General features: G+C 34.9%; 1 protein-coding gene across 1 annotated transcript in view; it reads left to right on the top strand.

Moving 5' to 3' along the window:
• Window positions 1-20,161, top strand: part of LOC108734026 (protein dachsous) — a 411,826-nt gene that overhangs the window by 356,941 nt on the left and 34,724 nt on the right. The window lies entirely within an intron of this gene.

Genomic DNA, 20,161 nt, shown 5'->3' with positions numbered 1-20,161 from the left:
AAAATAATACATGTACATACGTTTATATACCTATGTATATACATATTTAAGTTTCTGAGACTGCTATTCGCCTGCTGTATTCGTCCTTACGCTTGTCCTGTGAATTGTAACTGGTCTCTTCTCATATATTCCTACAAATTTATGCGAACATTGAACATGCAGACTGTGAGACCTCCCAAAATACCGTTGAATTTGTTTGTTGCTACATACACGCCACGAATGTATACGCAAGTCTTCTTACCGAATCTGATGCTGGTTTACAAGATTCAAGTTACAATTTCTGTTTAATCATCGTGACCCTTTTTTATCGTTGTCGAAGCCAATTAATGCCAATAAGGATACAATTTTATGCATAAGAAAATTGTTTATTTCATGGATGCAAACTTCGGATTATATCAATTTTTACGTGCATAGGAGTACCTAGGCAATTTATCCTCACGAATATTCGGTTATTATTCGGTGTTCGGTCTATTCGGTCATTTTTCTTAAAATTCGGTACTCTGCCGAATACTGCGTAATATACCAAATCTTCGAACAAAAAAAGCCTAAAATTTTACGTTATGGTGATCATCATAAGGTCGTGAGTCCTAAGACTGGTTGGACACGCACCTCCACTCTTTCCTATCCTGAGCTAATCTTCCCATTTCCCTAAAACTAGAACAACCCACATTCCTAACTATTTGCGAACAGTAATCTAATCTAGGTCTACCTCTACCCCTCCTAACTTCCATTTCTGCCCTTAATATGTCTCTGACTCTTTCATGCCTGAAAAGGTATCCATATAGTCCTGTGTTATCCTATTCCTTGTAATACCTCTTCATTTGTAACCTTCTCTATCCACGATATCCAAATCATTCGCCTATAACACCACATTTCGAAAGCTTGTAACCTTTGTTAACCTGTCCATGTTTCGCACCCGTACAGCGCCGCACTCCTTTAACAATCTTTTTCAAATTTCTAAATTAATCGTTCGTGAACAGAGAAGTGACTTCTTTTTATTAAAGACGACACGATCCTGCGCTATCCTCTGCTTTATATCCCTACTACTCCTTCAGTCCTGACTTATTTCTGACTTCCTAATTACCTAAAATCAGCTACTTCTTCTAATTTTTCGTATCCTATCTTTATATTCGCTCTTTCTCTACTTTTTCTTCCTTTGCATACCAATAAGTTATGGTGAATAGAAATAATTTTTTCGACATTTGTTGGGAGTAAACGATTATTGCGTTTCCCCTCTTAAACCATCCCTGCTTATGAAGAAAGTAACTCGTTGCACACCGTACGACGAGGGGCGAATATTCGGCGGTTCGGTCCAAAACGTGGCCAAAATGTTCGGTATTCGGCCAAATCAGGATTCGTTGCATCACTAATCCTCACATCAAAAAAGCAATTTCCTGGTGATAATCCAAAAAATTAGACTAATTCACTTTACATATTGAAAATTAGGATACGATGCTATTATGGCAAACTGTAATTTTTGAAATTTTGATATTTTTCAAAGGCTATATCTATTACAAGACAATAAAAAATTATTAATTTACTCTCTTCCTTTGAAAAAGATATATTTCTAGGAGGAATGTTGAGTTACAAGAAAAAAAAAACTTTTTATTACTACTCAAAAGTTAAAACGAAAAATGGCTAAATTGATAAATATGAAAGTAGATGTAGTTCAGAATATGATGTTTGGGTTGCGCAGTGGCAAAGAAGCGTTCTTATGAATCTTTGATTATTGATTTTACTATTGTCTTATAGAATTGTGTATATTATCAGCTGTTATACTAGAAAAACTATACGTAAATTGAATTAATAATTTTTGCGTGAATCCTTAAAGAGCAAACAATATTTTTTGCCCTTATTAAGTAATGTGTTATATTGGTGAAATTGAACAAGTATTTTCCAATAAATCGCAAAAACAAACCATCATCGGTAGTCAACACGTATTCGTAGATGTCACCTACACACAAAGATCCACTTATGTACGTTTACGAATACTATCAGAGTTCGGTTTCCTTTCCCTATCTCATTAAAATTGATGGCGAGGGCGTTACATTTTTAACTGTTTTACGGTTTGTTTTCTATAAATCCACGGTGAGGCAATGTATCCTTGTCGAAGCCAATGGAACCGAGTCGCTCGTCTTCCTCGTCCCTAACCCCCTGTCGCCCCCCGGAAGTGAGTACCCGCGACTCGTTTGGTGAGGTTTTGGGGGTTTCAAACAGCAAACCAACTTTTCAGCAATGCTATAAATTCAGTGGATCACGGAACAACTGCGGTACCTTTCTTACACCAAGAAGTTTGCTAGTGGATTTTCGCACAAGGATATTGTGTCCTTCTTATAGCCAATTATAATAAAATATAGTTCGTTAAAGTACCTTAACAACATTGTAAAATTATCACGCGTATATATACAGTGTAAACTCTTTATAACGTCACTCGATTTAACGACAAACTCCTTAAAACGTCGAAATTGCTTGACTTTGGTTGGTTTACATTGTTTTCTATACAATATTACACTCTATATAGCGTCACGCTCACTCTATTTAACGACAACAATGCGGCATTATAAATCATTGAGCAGTACTTTCTAAGTTGCCGAAATAGATAAGAACTGCAGCTGTGTACGTTGTTGAAGAAGACGATCCTGTCCCTCCACCAAGCATCAAACAAGCACTTGATGCAGCGAAACTATTAAAAAAATACTTTTTATATAATCAAATTGATCCAGCAGTATCTCAAGATATGAGTAAGATACGTAACAAAATACAATTAAAATATTGGAGCAGCAAAAAACATCAGACGAAGATAACAGGCTATACGCAATGTATGAATAATAATGTTCGTGTGCAAAATGTGTAGTATATTGGTAAATGCATATTATTATAGAATAGTAAAATAATATTTTTTATTTCTCTCCATGTAACGACCATTCTTTATAACGCCGAAAAATGTTCAGTCCCTTAAGTGTCTTTATATAGAGTTTACACTGTATTTAATTATGTCACCAATCGCGAGGTAATAGCGAAATCAACTTTTAATTAAATTCAACTATTTTACGAAATCGCGAAACTATTGAAAAAATATTCTTATCGCACAAAAACGATTGAATTTAATAATAATAATTGTCGATCAATATACATATGTATTTTACAAACTGAAATATATAAATTTTGAACTTTACACCACATAGGTATTAAACCTATATAGTCATGTGTCTATGCGTATGTAAGTACTTACCTTACTAGGTAGTATGACATTGAATTACCTGTCCATAAATAAAAGATGCCCAAACAAAGCCCAAGAAGTGCTTACGATGGACAGAGTAATAGACCTTAAGATTTGTTAACCATTAAAAGAGGAAGTAATTTTCTATCATTGTATTCTAATTATCCGTGTAAAAGGGTTGTTGAAATATTAGTAGCCTTCCAATGTCCAATAACTTCTATATTACTTTTATCATCTCAAACTTCAACAAGCGTGAGCATAAGATTAAGAAAGCAAGACGTTTATTGCAAAGTAAGAGAAGCAAGCAATTGTAAGTGATATTACGCATATTTGATGTATGTTCTATAGGTAGTTATTAGAAACTTTGAATAGTTTTTTTGACCAGTACCTAGTACCATGATTGATACTTGTTGGACGTGGTTAATATTGAGAAATTTATTCTAATCAGAAAGGTCGAATTTACTGCAAAACCTGCATAATGATACATGGATATACATATGCAAACTTCAATGTACTTATGAATAAAGACGTTGACCGATTTGAACATGCTGGAATACAAATTGTTGTGAAGTTTGACCTTCTGCATATTTGATCAGTTGTTTAGTTGACATTATTGAGCTGCCAATTTTCCATTGTTTCTGCACTCATGACTGGAATAATTTCAATTGAATATGCAATGTCTTTGACATATGAATTTTACAGCAAGTAGTTAAGCATATGACTAATTGTTTGATGCGTTTCATTTTTTCTTTTGCATACCTGAATTGATAAAATTAAACCTCACAGTCTCTACTTTCAAGTGTTAAGTCTTTTTGAAATATTGAGCAATATTGGAGCAATAGAACAAAATACTAGGTCAATCAAAGTTGAACAAATGTAGGTACTCTATAAATCTATTAATTAGTAGACACAGTGACATTCTTTCATTTTCCATTTCTTTTAAATATTTTGCTTGTTATTCTGTCACCTCCTGTCACTTTACCATTTTTTTTTATTCAGATTATTTCTGATAGTCTTTCTATTGCTCCCATTTTTTATATCTCCTTCTAACTTAATATGCTTTACATTTTCATTGGACATTCAATTTGTAGTTATTGAAATTTAATTTCGCGAATAACAACCTGAACAAAAATTATTCTATTCAATTTCACTCTACCGAATTACGACCAAACTAGCTCCATAAATTTCTCTAAAATATTACCGGAAAAGGTCCGTATGCAGGACTAAACCACCGATTGTGTACCAATGGAGTTACTGAAACAGTACCGCATTTAATACGAAAAGAACACGGATACAGCACCGATTGCTTTCTAAAAAGCTATTAAAATACCACCGAAAAAGCTACGCATTTATACTAAAAAAGCACCGAAACAGCACTAATGGGATACTAAAATTTTCGATTTTGTGTGTGATGCTGTGTTAGTGCTATTATAGTATGTTTTTTGGCGAGGCGTTGTTTGAGGGCTCTTTCGTATCTTTTTTAATGTGGTGCTAGTTTGGAGCTGTTTTAGAGTTTCAAAGGGTAGTGTTTTGGCTATAATTTTAGAATTTAAATTTTCGTCTAATTTGTAGGAACTATTTCGGTGACAATTTAGGTCATTTCAGATATTTGGAGGCGATTCGGTGGTGTTATATTTCTTTTTATTTTTACTCGCGAAACCAATTGTGTCTTATTGTGTTATAGAATCGTCGGAAAAATCCGAAAATGTAGTGGAAATATGTGAGGATTTTTTTATTGAATTCCATTGATTTTGTTGTGGGCGATCGTCCAAGAATACTGTATATTGAAGGCGGTGTGTATTACATTATACTGTTAGATTAAGGGCAAATCATCTTTTATATCTGTGGCAAAGGAAACAGAAATTCATTAATCACGGTCGCAAACAAATTTGAAAGATCATTTGTTGTTACCCACGGCAGTAATTTGATACGTTAGAGTGAACTCTATAATATCTCCGGTATTTGTACTACCTAGGTACTCTCTCACATACTTACTCAGGTACAGACACGTGCATACATGGATTTGAGACGATGCGAACGTTACAGCATAAATCTTGTTCATCTTCTGTGGAGCTATTTTAGTAGCATTCCCGTATAAATTTACCAAGTTGACTGTTGAAGTCACAAGTGCGTTGTAAGATCTCAGATTATCAAGAAATATGAATTTGTAAGTACTTAAATACATTCAGCGAAATAATCAACACATTTATCAACTTTTAACATTTTCTTTTCTTCTGCAGCAGTATCTACACGCAGAATGTAGCTTACGCTAGGAAACTTATGTCAGCCATTAAAAATCGATAAATGTTTTTAATCCCACCTGTTTCAAATTTTCAAACTGTCGTGAGCCATTAGGTTATTATCTTAATTTGAGTCTGAAAATCTGGAATTGTCAGGAAATTTGAATAATTGTGGAAAAATTGCAACTGTGAATAACTCAAATAGACTAAAAGTCCGCATCCAGTAAAGAATATTATATCATTTCTAAAGTCAGCATCATCTTCAGAATATCTTCAGTTCGAATACTGGTTGGATAACACCCCTCCCCCCTCCGTTCCCCTACTCTTTCTAATACCTTTTTAATTTCTAACCTTTCCTATCTAATTTTTAATATCCGCGAAAAACACCGTATCTTAAACGCTTTTAACTTTTTCTTTTCTATAGCGTCCACCGTCTATGCTCCGAACATACACCTTTAGTAGTCGTTTTCGAATTTCCTAATTAACCGATAACAATAATAGCAATTGATAACTATCGATTTATAAACGTTTCGCTAGCACGAGTGGCGAACTTCTTCAAAGGCGGACAGCCCGCATCCTTCATCAAAGACGCAAGACAAGAGGCCCTTCTCTGAAGAAACTCGCCACTTCTACTAGCGAAACGTTAGGAAGCAACTCCAATACACGACGTCCTTTAGACCTGAATCAGAACTAGTGCTGGGTAAAAATATCGATACATTGGCAATAATAGCAACTGATAACTATCAATAGTTATCGGTATATATATATATTCGATAATTATCGACGGTTATCAATATATCAATAATTACATTATCAATGAATATGTATCGATATATTGATATATTGATAACTACCGATACTTATCGAATGTATCGATATATAACTTCAATCAGACCTTTCTTATAGTGTTTAATTTCCTGCAAAAAATGCTTTGCTCATTCTCGTGTAGTTGTGGAGTTGCAAAATTCCAAAATTAAAAAAGAAAAATTCCTGTTATTTAAATAGGAAATAGATAATTGCTAAACACCACCTGTATGTATTAATATTAAGGCTCATATTTTAACAGGATCTATGTCTAGGTATTATAGTGTATATTTTTTTCAACTACCGATAATTATCAAATATATCGATAGTTGTCGATATATCGGAGCAGGTACCGTTAGTTATCGATGTATCGATAGTTACCAGTTGCTAATATTGTTATAGATATATGGATAATTATGGATTTATCGATATTTTTTGTTATCGTTATCGAGTTATTGCCCAAGACTAATCAGAATAGCAACAGTTCAACTTCGGGGTTGGTTATCATCTTAATACCGTCAAGTATGGTTGAATGCGTTGCATACAAGAAAATTCTTAAAAGATTTTGCTATGAAGCAATTATTATTAACATTGTTAATACTTATTACATAACGACGACGTTCCACAATTGACTCGAATGGATACTATAACATCTCCATTTTTCCATGTACGATTGATTAGCTACTCGATTTAGTACCTACCTGAAGACTTTTGCAACAAACGGTCACAAGGTTCATTAGATCATAAGTTCGCGGGGGAATGATTATTGCTTTTATTACTTTGTCGCGTCATAAGGCGCTCTGAAAACACATGCTCAATTAATGCTCGATGATAGAAGCAAAAAGGCTGAATATATCCTTTTTCTCCCGACCAGACCTTGATTGACGATCTCTGAACATCAATCAATATGTTTATAAGTACTTAAATGCACGCTAGTATATGTATATATACGTACACAGGTGAAGTTACAAAGTCATTTGAAACAAGATGGCACATAGTTGTTGTTTTCATATCGCGGAATTCTATTAAGGCGTACGCGTTACGTAACGCCTACTAACGCCAGCCTAGGCGGTTTCTGTTTGGACGCGAAAACAAAACCAACACCGCAGGTTGATTAAAATTGATTACACCAAGCGAAAGACTGTATCATTTGGAAGAAGTGATTAATAATATATCTTCATATAAATAAAGATATGTCGGTAATCTTTCTTCGATCTCATTAGGACTCTGCCGCAACATATTGCCACTAAAGCTAAATAGGAATAAGAAATCATTGACTACCTACATTTCTGATAAGTTATTAAATGTGGAATTTGCAAGAATATAAGAGCGTTTGGCTTGTTTAACAAATATATTAAAAAAGGTTTATATTACAAACAGTAGGGATAGATATATAGGGGCAAAATATTAGTATGCTTAGATTTGCAGATGATATAGCAGTTCAGCATTTAGCATGAAGGAGTTAGAGATAGCTTTAAATAAAATGGAAGCGGTATTGACCGCATGAAAATAAATAAAAGTAAAACAAATGTAGTGAAATGCAAGGGAAGAAAAAGTAGGGTAAGAGCGAATATAAATATTGGAGACGAAAAATTAGGAGAAGAGGCTGATTTTAGGTATCTAGGAAGTCAGATAAGTCAGGACGGAAGGAGTAGTAGTGGTTTAAAGCACAGGATAGCGCAGGATCGAGTCGCCTTAAATAAAAAGAAGTCACTTCTATGCTCGGGAACGGTTGATTAAGAAATTCGAAAGATCGTTTAAGGTGTATTTTTGGAGCGCGGCGCTGTACGAGTACGAAACATGGACGGTGGGCGCTGCGGAAGAGAAAAGGTCAGAAGCGTTTGAAATTTGGTGTTACAGGTGAATGATAAGGATACTACGGATAGAGAAGGTTAAGAATGAAGAGGTATTAGAAAGAATAGGAGAACAGAGGACCTTACAAAAGTCAGTAAGAAATAGGCGAGATAGGTTGGTAGGACACCTTCTCAGGCATGAAGGTCTAGTCAGAGACATATTAGAAGCAGAAACAGAAGAAGTTAGGAGGGGTATAGGTAGGCCTAGGTTAGATTACTGTTCGCAAATAGTTAAGGATGTGAAATGTTCTGGTTTTAAATAAATGCGAAGATTAGCTCAGGATAAGAAAGAGTGGAGGTTGGTGTCCAACCAGTCTTAGTACTGACGACCTTGTGATGATTATTGTAAACTGGCAGTGGAATCAACTATTTTTAAATGCAATGCATTGCAATCGATACATTAATTGCATTGTGTATGATATTTTCTGTGCACTTATCTATGATTTTGGAGTAGGCATATAGATGCAATGCAATTTTGTGAAGTTAAGACAACTGATGATAGGATATTTTGGAATTTGAGGATTAAAAAGTGTAATAAACATACGAAACTAACTAAATTATCTACGTTCCATATCCATGATGTTGACGTTTAATAGAAAATTTTTGTTGTAATTGAATTGGTTTTCAAAACTTCTGAAATAGTCTAGGTGTTTCTCCTTTCTTAATCTTTTTTTGAGCCCCTAAATGCCACAATCTGAGTTTAGACCCGGTCCGACTCATTAAAGCGTTCAGAATGTATTTTCTTTCAAGCTCTTTACTTAAGTTCTACAAAATCAGATTCGTTTGAACAGTTGCATGCAGGTCCACGTACGAGCGCAGTAGTCTATTAACGACGTAAAGAGGAGCAGGACTGAAGGTCCCATTGAACAGCTGCCACCGTTTGTCAGTCAGGCTGTGTTGTCGTCTTGGTCGACGGTCGTCTCGAAATCAACTTTTTGGAAGCCACCGATCGTTTTCGTACAGGGTCTCTGGTACAAAGCGGGTCGCGAATTCGAGACAACAGACGAAACGAACGGACATCCCGAATACAATGGCCGCTCTCTTCACTTAGCATACTGCCGAAAGACAGACAATATATGTGTGTATATATATATATAAATGTGTACGTATTTCTACCAAAACCAACACAAACACAATGAAATACGGACGGGCCTTCGTTCCTGTCGTTCTGACCCTTTACCATCGAAATAATTGCCCTGCAAGATGTTCTTCCTGACCCCTGTGACGAACGAGAGCGTAAGAGAGAAGACGAGACGGGACCAACTCGTTTGCTTAAATGGTAATGCGGGACGGCAGCGCCGATGAGAAAATTTGTTTTTGAATTTTAAGAGGCTGACAACATAAAGGCGCACGCACGATCGCGAAATCGGAACAACATTAATTAAGAAGTAGGATGTATAAATTGTCGGCAGTCGGGACTATTCTACGTCTTGTTCTTCTTCTTCATCTTCTTTCTCTGCTCCATCTTAAATTTTCGGTCCCGTTGTTCGGGTATACTACGTGTATGTATATTCCTCTCTGCTCGGCTGGGAATAATTACTGAAAATGCAGACAATGAAGAAATACAATCTTTTATTATTCCGTTGAAGAATATACGGGGCTATCGGTTCGATTTATTCTTCGAGTCTTTAACATTAATGTCTTCAGTTCAATGGCGTTTTCTGGCGACCGAAAATTTTGTACGCTTTTGTTTTTTGGCATGCAAATAACTTCTTATTTCCTCTTTATGCAGCTCTTATTTTCAAAAAAGACAGTTCAGCTAGGGTCATAAACGTAAACTTCCGAAGACACAGTCGGTTAGAATTTCCATCGAAACCACAATCACCATTTCTCTTTAAATTCCAGTTGCTTCACATAAATACTTTTTCACATCATATTCGTTTACATAAGTACATACTACGTACACAACTGTTAAAAGGTTTCAGAACATTCTTAAGAAAATGAGGAATTGGGAATTAGGAATTCACATTACATGCACACACACCTAACAGAAACTAGTATGAAATATACATATAAATTAATTAATTTAGGTACTAGGTTGGGTGCTTTTTAAACCCTTAATTTTTAAAATCTACATATTAAACCAAAACTTGAATATAGTAATTCCGAGAACATCACTGGTGGAACGTTTAATACGTGATACATTTTTTAAATTTTCCTATTTCCTATTTAAAAATGGATTAGGTTTTTATCCAAAGTTTTGTGGTAACTGTAGACGTCTTTAGTTTTTGATAGATTAAATAACAATAACTGATCGTATGCACAGGGTGTTTCTGAAATAAGTAACAAGATTTAGAGAGTGTTGACTAAATGTAATAGGAAATCGCATGGTGAGTAATCAACGATGTTGCAATTCGAAGCCGGCCCTGTACGTGAATTGGCAACGTGCAGAGAAATTGCGATAACAGCTAAGCAGCTACATAGATGATAAATGTATACAAAACATAAGTACAAAATTGCACAAGAAGTACAGCACGCACGCTGCTAAGAAGAAGGTGATTGAATTCAGCGTTGCAATGTCGTATTTCCCTGCGTAATCCTACCAGGGCCGGATTGACCCTTGAATGTACTTTCAAATACGTTTTTCTCGAAAACTGTGGAATTTCGGACCACCAAACGTTTACTTAATTTTCTTGTGTCAGAAGTATTTAAATATATTCGAGTTGAACCAGATTATGAACATTTATTAAGAGTAATTATACTGTTGCGTATGTTTTTAAACTGTTCGACGAAACTGATTAACTTTTGCATCTAATTTTACATGTACGACACTTATTATTTAGTCGAATGCATTTATGTATATGTAGCCTAACGTTAATGAAATAGCCGCGATATTCAATAGAATTTTAATTTACTTCTCACGCATAATATGCATTAAGCATATTAACCATGCTTGTCGATGAATTACACGCGCCTGATTTTTAGATTGATATTTAGAACATTTCCTGGATTGTGTGTTACATACTCGTTAAGTTGATGAATGATGCAAATTTTTCTTTTTTTTTGTGTTTTGCTCGCTTTTTGTCAATGCATATTGGCTCCCTTTTATGGAAGATCCGAGAAGTTCATCGAAACTAATCCAGCACGTTTTGTTATGCATTCGATGTGGCTTCATCTATCAAAGCAATGCAATTATCGCGAATGTGCGCTTGCTAATAAGTAATTAATAAGATCACAATATTTAAAAATGTACCTATTCTATACTTTATCTAAAATGTAAAAAATGGTAAAATTGGAAATGGTGGAATTACAGAATTAACATTGCTGCTTCTGTCCCACTTGCTGTGAGCTCTTATTTACAGTGCGGAATTTTTATGGCGCTTTGATTATTCATTTAATAATTTACTATTAATATAAATAATGCAAATACAAAATTCCAAATTTAATATTGTCCATAAAAGAAAAGAATAAAACGCTAAGGATATGGTTTTTGGGTCGTTTGGATAATAAAAATGCTCACAGTTTTCGTCTTAATTAGTTTTAATGGGATGTGTAGGTAGAGTTTTTAATTTAAATTTCTTAACAGAAAACATTAAAAATCCACAACAATTAATCTTAAGCGACTTTAGTAGAGAAAGTACATAAATGTACGATGATGCACCGAAAAAAAAAAAACAAAAAGGAAGAAAGAAAATGTCGCTTTAGCAGCTGCGATATTGCTATCGCGTTCTGTTAATTTACAAAGTGGTTTAGCATAATAGTTTGGTACCAATTATCGGCTGTTTTTCTTGTCAATTACCAGTAACTTATATGCAAATTATACCAACTTTCTCCTTATTATTTATTACCGAGGTATTCCTATATATTTACACACGTTGTTTGCTCAGATTTAAATTTATTTATGTTGACGCGAAATATTCATAAGTGGGTTACTTTGGTTAGCCGACACTAATTTTTAGGCATGTTCATAAATTCACCTTGTTAACAATTCATTGTTATTGTAGCTGCGGTTATGTAAACTGATCGGGTTATCTATAGATACCTAATACGCCTAACAACAAAACTTAAAAAATGAAAATCTTTATAATCCCTATAATTAATTAACCGCGTACACTGCGAGTGTTGCACTTGTTTCAAGCGTCAGCGGTGACCTTTCTAAATCTGGTTTGCAATTACTTTTCGTTTACTTAATTAAAAGTCAAGTTGACATTCTCTTTAAAGGGTAATAAGTAAATAAAGAGTTACTGAAGCGGTAAAAGATGAACGCACTGATTACTTATGCTTTTCAAAAAAGAAACTCAAGGACGAGACCGTTTTTGCGTTTTTCCTTCGAGAAAAGATTCAGAAAAAGTGCTATTTAAATTTATAATGAGGTTATGGAGCTTGCATTGTCAATAAAAATAGTTTTACATTAAAAGTACACATCTGTTAAAATTAGATTTGGTGATTCTGTTAATGCTCGCGAATAGTTAATTTAGAAATTCGAAAAAGATTGTTAAAGGTGTATGTTTGGAGCACGGCGTTGTAGTGGGCGCGGCAGAAAAGAAAAAGTTAGAAGCGTTCGAAATGTGGTGTTATAGGCGGATGATGAGGATAACGTGGGTAGAAAAGGTTAGAAATGAAGAGGTATTGGAAAGAATAGGAGAACAGAGGACTCTATGGAAGTCAATAAAAAATAGGCGAGATAGGTTGGTAGGACACCTTCTCAGGCATGAAGGTCTAGTAAGAGACATATTAGAGGCAGAAACGAGAGTTAAGAGGGGTAGATGTAGACCTAGATTAGATTACTGTTCGCAAATAGTTAAGGATGTGGGTTGTTCTAGTTTTAGGGAAATGCGAAGTTTAGCTCAGGATAGGAAAGAGTGGAGGTACGTGTCCAACCAGTCTTAGGACTGACGACCTTATGATGATGATGATGATTCTGTTAAACATTATCAATGAAACAAAATATTAAAAACCTGATGTAAAATAAAAGCGTTTCATCATTTTCTTTAACCGTCAAAAATCATCACTCTTGAAGTCGTGAAACTGAAACGTTTTGCTTCGCTGCTAATTTCTAACAGTTTTAAAATTTTACTCTATTTTTTGTGCAAGATTAAGTTTATTCGCATATTATATTCTAACTAATTCGCTATTTCCTGCCCTAGTTCTAATGTGAACAAAAGAATCAAGGTAAAAGAGGGTGTTAATCTCTTTATTGATTACAGAACCGACACCAACGTTTCGGCTCTTGTTGGGAGGCTTTATTAAAAGAATCCAACTTGATAAAACCTCCCAACAAGAAGCGAAACGTTGGTGTCGGTTCTATAACCAATAAAGACATTATTGCCCTCTTTTGCCTTGTTTCTTTTGTTCATTATTCTGTTGACCTAGAATTTTACATCAATCAACGGGCATAATTGGTTAATTCACGGTAATAGTCAGTTAATATGACTGATATATAACTTTTTTGTTTTTTTAGAATTTCTGGTTGGAAAGGTTCCTCTAATTTAAAATCTAACCATAAATTTTTTTCCAGCAATAGTAAGCTTTAAGAGTTAAAAATAGAGTAGATAAAACACTTGTAAATGGCTACTATTCGAATTATCCCATTTCTGATTATTAGTCGTAGCCATATACTGGTACATCATAAAGACCTGCATTTAAAAAAGTCAATTCTAGTAACAATTGCTCTGTTTAAGTACAAATCTGACGAAGTGTAAGACTTCCTTAGAAAGTTCAACTAGGTATTTTTAACTGTGACTGTTACGTTTAAATTTTAATAGCTCATACCTAATCGATTTTATTTCTTTTTCTTTTGTTTAATGTCGTTGTAACGATCTGTTTTTAATTACGCATATTAAGCGAATGAACAAGTTGCTAATTAAGCTCGCGCCATTTACGGGTTTACGCACTCGTCTACATGACGCTATTAACATTGTGCTCGTATAAAAGTAAACATTACCTACAATTACGATAAGTGAATTAAGTTACTTTACTTTTTTTCTTGAAACTTTCTCTGTAGTTGTTTTCAAAATCTACTTGTGATGAAATATCCTTTTACCACCTATTGTTAAGGATAACAATAAAATTTTAACACTAGATACAGTAGGAAGCTTAGAAACAGAAAAACAATGAAAAGAGGGCGCTATCAATAATATAATATATCAATAAGGATAAAGAGAGTTAGGATAATAGAATATCTTCTGAGACTTCAAGATCTAGTTATAATCATGCCAGAAGCAGAAACAGGCGCAAAGACAGGTAGAAGATGATCTAGATCGAAATAGTTAACGGATTGCGACGCTTGGCTCAGGATAGAATGGAATGGGGTCGATGGACGACTCGATTATGATGATGATCATGAAGTTGTAACAATATTTTTCGAATTTCCAAATTAAATCTTCGCGAACATAGAAGTGACTCCTTCTTATTGAATGTGACTGGGCCCTGCGCTATCCTCTGCTCTATATCCCTACAACTCTTTTTGTCGTGATTTATCTGACATCCTAGATACCTAAAATAGGACACTTCTTCTAATTTTTTGTCTCCTATCTTTATATTCCCCATTTCCCTTCTTTTTCTTTTTTTCCCTTTTTCTTCCCTTGCATACCAGTATTTTTGTTTGACTTTTATTTATTTTCATACAGTACTATTTTGTCAATACGGCTTCCATTTTATTGAAAGCTATCTCTAACCCCTTGCTAGACGCTAATACTGCTATATCATCTGCAAATCTAGGTATACTAATCTTTTGCCCCTGTATATCTATCCCTACAGTTGTACTGTCTTTAATGATGTTGATGGCGTCTTCGATGTATAGATTAAAAAGTAGCAGTGACAGTGTGCATCCCTGTCTGACTCCCTTCCCAATTTTACGTTGTTGCTCCAGCTCTATAACTACCTGTTGCTCTTTATACAAATTAACTATCTCTCTATAACTAATCCCTAAATTTTTAAGTATATTTGAAATATTTGTTGGAAATTTTTTACGATAGTTACATGTGTTTTTTATAAATTAGAGTATCTATGTTATTACCAATACATTTTTAATTTTACAGTCTGTGGAAGAAAGGTTCATAATAATGAACCCGCTACGTGTGAGTCCAACTTGCACTTTGCCAGTTTTTTTTGTTTCTTTCCAATCTAGCAGACTATTTTAGTTTGCCTTTTATTTTTCGTTTCTTTAAGAAATCTTGAACAAAACAAGGTGCACGCAAAAGAGAGTAGACGAACGGCTGCGGTCGCGACAAGAATGAGTCGAATGCCGTCAAAACTTAAAAGGATTAGCGATTTCAAAATAAACGGAAAAAATGGCAACGGCAATGCCTTTTTTGGATAGTTCGGTTTGTTGTATTCTATTCGACCGGTGAATGTAGAGTCTTCAGTGTGGTATTGTCTTGTCCGTTTGCCCTGTCCGCCCATACCGACCATTGTTTCTTCGATTCATTTATTAAACTTGTTCACACACAAGTGCAACCGGAATAGTTGTTGTAATAGGGCATCCGTGGTCGTTTAATTGCTCTTAAGAATTAATCAGTTACGAGGGCACATCTAGTAATACTGAATTTATTTTCATAAAGATCATCTTTGGTATATATTATCAGTAGGGTCAACTTTACATACGTTTTGTTTATAACTTAATTGTTTAAAGAGGTTTATCACATTATAAGTGCATCTAGGTATATTTTTTCTAAAGAAATTTGAAATAGTTCAGAGTAAAATAGCCAAGATGGAATAGTTCTAATTGGTTGTGACATCCAACCCGTATAGTGTTTCAATATCCGAGGAATTCCCATAAATCCCGCCTTTCATCTCTTAAAACGACCGCAGCGTACGTAACATCCATTGCAGAACATATTCCTATGTAACATTGGTACCTTCTTGGGTATCTATTACATTTTCAACTTTCTCTATTTGGCGCATTCCTGAAATATGTCTGTAACGCAATAAAACTACGAGTGACGGAAAAGATACGCCTTAAATGTCTTTGCCGCAAGCCGACCAGATCAATCGAACATTCGAAAATTTCTATCCACAAAGATCTTTTTGTAATTAGTCCTAGTTGTGTTACTAAAAATTCTCTTGGACGAGTTGCAAAGAAAAGAAAATAAATTAAAAAGTAAATCTCAAAGTGCAGTTATGCCAAACATAAAGTATTGAACCGTTTGGACCCTAAATAGTATGGTTTTTATAACATTCGTGTATCTCCTAAATGTATTGATTTTGGTTCTAATTTAACTCGCAAAATCAATACATTTTAGAGAATAGCATGATCAACAGTAACAACAGAAACTTGATATTGGTACGGAATATTACAAAGTAAACGAATCATAAGAATTTGCTCATGTATTTGTAGCGTCAATGACGAAGTCAACACTCACTAACTATGAATCAAATTCAACACAAAGGATCTGGAAATATGTTCTGTTATCACAAAAAGATATAACTAAATATTGATTGGGGAATTTCCACTTTCTTTTTTTCTTTCTCGAAATACTCATACAGGTTAGAGTTAAGGAGAACAGTCTACGATGCATAAAGCCGGAAAATTGCTTTTCCTTATTCACACAACGTATGTTTGTTAATCAGTACTTTTTAGAATTGCTGAAAATATATTCTGTTGAGGTGTATAATTAACTGCAATGAAAGAAAAGCAAACTTGAAATCGTATAAAATAATGCACAGCATTTGTTGTTGCAAATATCAATAACAGGATCATTTTTTTGTATTTTGACTTATGGAACTTTTAAAATAAGAATTGTTAATGTACAGTTTGAGAACATGCATTAGGATGACATGAAAGGCGGTTGCAACATAACAGTACCTGTCAACCTTGTCAGTCAAAATAAAAGAACATCAGAGGAGGGAATTTCTGTGTCATCGTTACCATGGAATTCTTCTGTAATAGTAATGTCATCACTTGTTGTTCGTGGTCGACCCGAAAAGGGTCAAAGTAACAGTTTCCTCCCATTTCTTTTTTTATCAAATATAAAGCACAATGAGCTTCATACGTGGAGAACAGAATAGAATTGAATAGAACAAGGTAATGACTTGCGCCGCACCGACAAGCTCCAACATTGCGCTAGAGAGGTTTGTTGCTAGGAAAGTTCATTACCCGATACTGTTACAAAAGCCATTAATCATTCGTCTAACTTTGGTTTTTAAATTCTCCTCGGTGTCTTATGAACTTGCAAATGAATTTTAAAAATTCGCATATCTTCTGCAATAGTTCAGTATCATTTTCAAATCTATCAAAAATGATAGTATGAAGAAGAATTACCAACAAAATACTCTGCAATTTTTAGAAAGTTTATTGGTGTATGAGTATACAAAAAATTCGCATTAAAATAGGGCATTTTTAGAGAAACATAGTCATATAACTATTACCCTGCAATTTGATCATCAAAGTAGATAAGGTAGGAACCCAGTACAGCCATATAGATTAAATCATACATATTTTTAACCCATTAGTGATTACTAGAGTTGTGGTAGTGGAGTTGAAGCATCGAATAGAAACAAAAAAGCGATTAATGTATAGTTGTATGGGATGGGATTGTCTGTTGGGGTAGAGGGACATTGGATGATATCCAAAATTCCTTTTAGGTTCATATTCCTGGACATGACTACGACTCATTTACAATACTAACTTCATTCTTGTTATCTTTTCTTACTGTAACCGTATGATTCTATACAATCAAATAAAAACATTTTTGCGTTAAAACTATGATATGACCTGCTATAATCTAGCCTAACATCAACTAAATGATTTTATTTGATTACTTGGGATGATAGGATTATATAAATGAAGTGAATCCTTTCTTTTGTGTACAGAAATGTGGCTCTAAGAAAGATTTTTTCACAGTCTTGCCATTCAACTACAGAACGAGGTCATCCGACGTCCCTCTACCCCAATCCCCCTCCGATAGACGGTCCCATCATCTATACTTTAACCGTTTTTACCTCTCTCCATTCCCTTCCATCCCAATTTCCTTGTTTGGCCGACAGTCAGCTTTATTTTCTTCATTCACACACTCTTCATTTTCAATTTTCAGCTCCATGACAATTAAAAACAATTGTGTGTTGTTATAGAAAATTATCTCTAACTCCTACCAGTTTTTCTGCCCCTCCTTTCTCACATTTAGACATATTCGTATATATTATACACCTAAACTACAATTTTTTGAACGTTCTGGAAAGATAGCAAATTACTCCCAGGTAATTTATTCAAACAAGAATAAACCTCACGTATTGCTTTCATCACATAAGTAGATAGTATAAATTAAATATTATTCATAAATGCATCCCTGTATGTAGGTATAGACGTGCATGTGAAAATGTGCTATTAAGGCATGCTTAATAACAAGCAGTAAGTCGTAACAAACGTACGAGAGTTTAATGGTAAGGAATATAATAAAAGTAATAATAGCCGTATGTTGTATTTTTACTGGGCGACTCAGAGAATGGCGACGGCTTATCACGAACTATTATAAGGGTGGGATACCGCCCGCGAGGTTACACAACGGGTGCAATTTGTCTGCACCCGTCGCAGCTCTTCGCCTCTCCGCGAATTTGCCACCGCGTACCTATGCACAGCACACTGTGTGTGGAAGAGACATCAGACGGTCTTTGTGTCCGCAACTATAAATGTCAAGTTTGTTTAGATGTTTTGTTTCGGGCTAAAAATGGCCTTATAAATTGGCTCTATGGAAGATCAAGGGAACGAGGAAGGTGCACGGGATCGTGTTTCCCGGCATTTATTAATGCCTCCGCTTCACTTGCATTTCCCTTTCCGCACGTCCGTCCCACCGTCCCGGACTTCTTATTTTCTTTCTTTATTTCGTTCTTTCTTTTTTTTTCTTTTTTAGTTTATTCTTCGTTTGTTGAGAAGCAGATGCTTATCTGCCCGTTTACGTTAAGTTGCAAAACGACCAAAAGTTTCTATTGGACTTTACCCTGTATAATATATTCAAAATAGAATGCACAATATACAGAGTGTACCATATACGTACATGCAATATCTTATTTTCTTTCTATATTTTTAATACCTACTAACAGATCAGTACTGCATGAAAATAAAAAAAAGTAAAACTAAAATGCTGGTATGCAAGGGAAGAAAAAGTAGGGATATAAAGCAGAGGATAGCGCAGGGTCGTGTCGCCTTTAATAAAAAGAATTCACTTCTATGCTCGCGAACGGTTAATTTAGAAATTCGAAAAAGATTGTTAAAGGTTTGGAGCACGGCGTTGTACGGGTGCGAAACATGGACAGTGGGCGCGGCGGAAAAGAAAAGGTTAGAAGCCTTCGAAATGTGGTGTTATAGGCGAATGATGAGGATAACGTGGGTAGAAAAAGTTAGAAATGAAGAGGTATTAAAAATAATAGAACAGTGGANTAGTAGGGATATAAAGCAGAGGATAGCGCAGGGTCGTGTCGCCTTTAATAAAAAGAATTCACTTCTATGCTCGCGAACGGTTAATTTAGAAATTCGAAAAAGATTGTTAAAGGTTTGGAGCACGGCGTTGTACGGGTGCGAAACATGGACAGTGGGCGCGGCGGAAAGGGATAGGTTAGAAGCCTTCGAAATGTGGTGTTATAGGCGAATGATGAGGATAACGTGGGTAGAAAAAGTTAGAAATGAAGAGGTATTAAAAATAATAGAACAGTGGACTATATGGAAGTCAATAAAAAATAGGCGAGATAGGTTAGTAGGACACCTTCTCAGGTATGAAGGTCTGGTCAGAGACATATTAGAGACAGAAACAGGAATTAAGAGGGGTAGAGGTAGACCTATGTTAGATTACTGTTCGCAAATAGTTAAGGATGTGGGTTGTTCTAGTTTTAGGGAAATGTGAAGTTTAGCTCAGCATAGGAAAGAGTGAAGGTGCGTTTCCAACCAGTCTTAGGACTGACGACCTTATGATGATGATGATGAGATTTTTAACACAAATAGCGGATGTCCACAAAGTGATTGTTTATGAGAAATACATATAATCCACAATTTTTTGGATCCTTAAATAGTTTTTTAAATGGTTCTCATTATTTATTAATCTGAATTGTCTACGCCAGCAGTTCATTTAGTGAGCACATACCTATACATACATAACCTACTTTTATTGATCTTG

Source organism: Agrilus planipennis, unplaced genomic scaffold (assembly GCF_000699045.2).
Source record: "Agrilus planipennis isolate EAB-ADULT unplaced genomic scaffold, Apla_2.0 scaffold1, whole genome shotgun sequence".
Taxonomy (NCBI): Eukaryota; Metazoa; Arthropoda; class Insecta; order Coleoptera; family Buprestidae; genus Agrilus; species Agrilus planipennis.
Note: the sequence above shows the minus strand (reverse complement) of the source record. Positions and strands in the feature narration are given on the sequence as shown.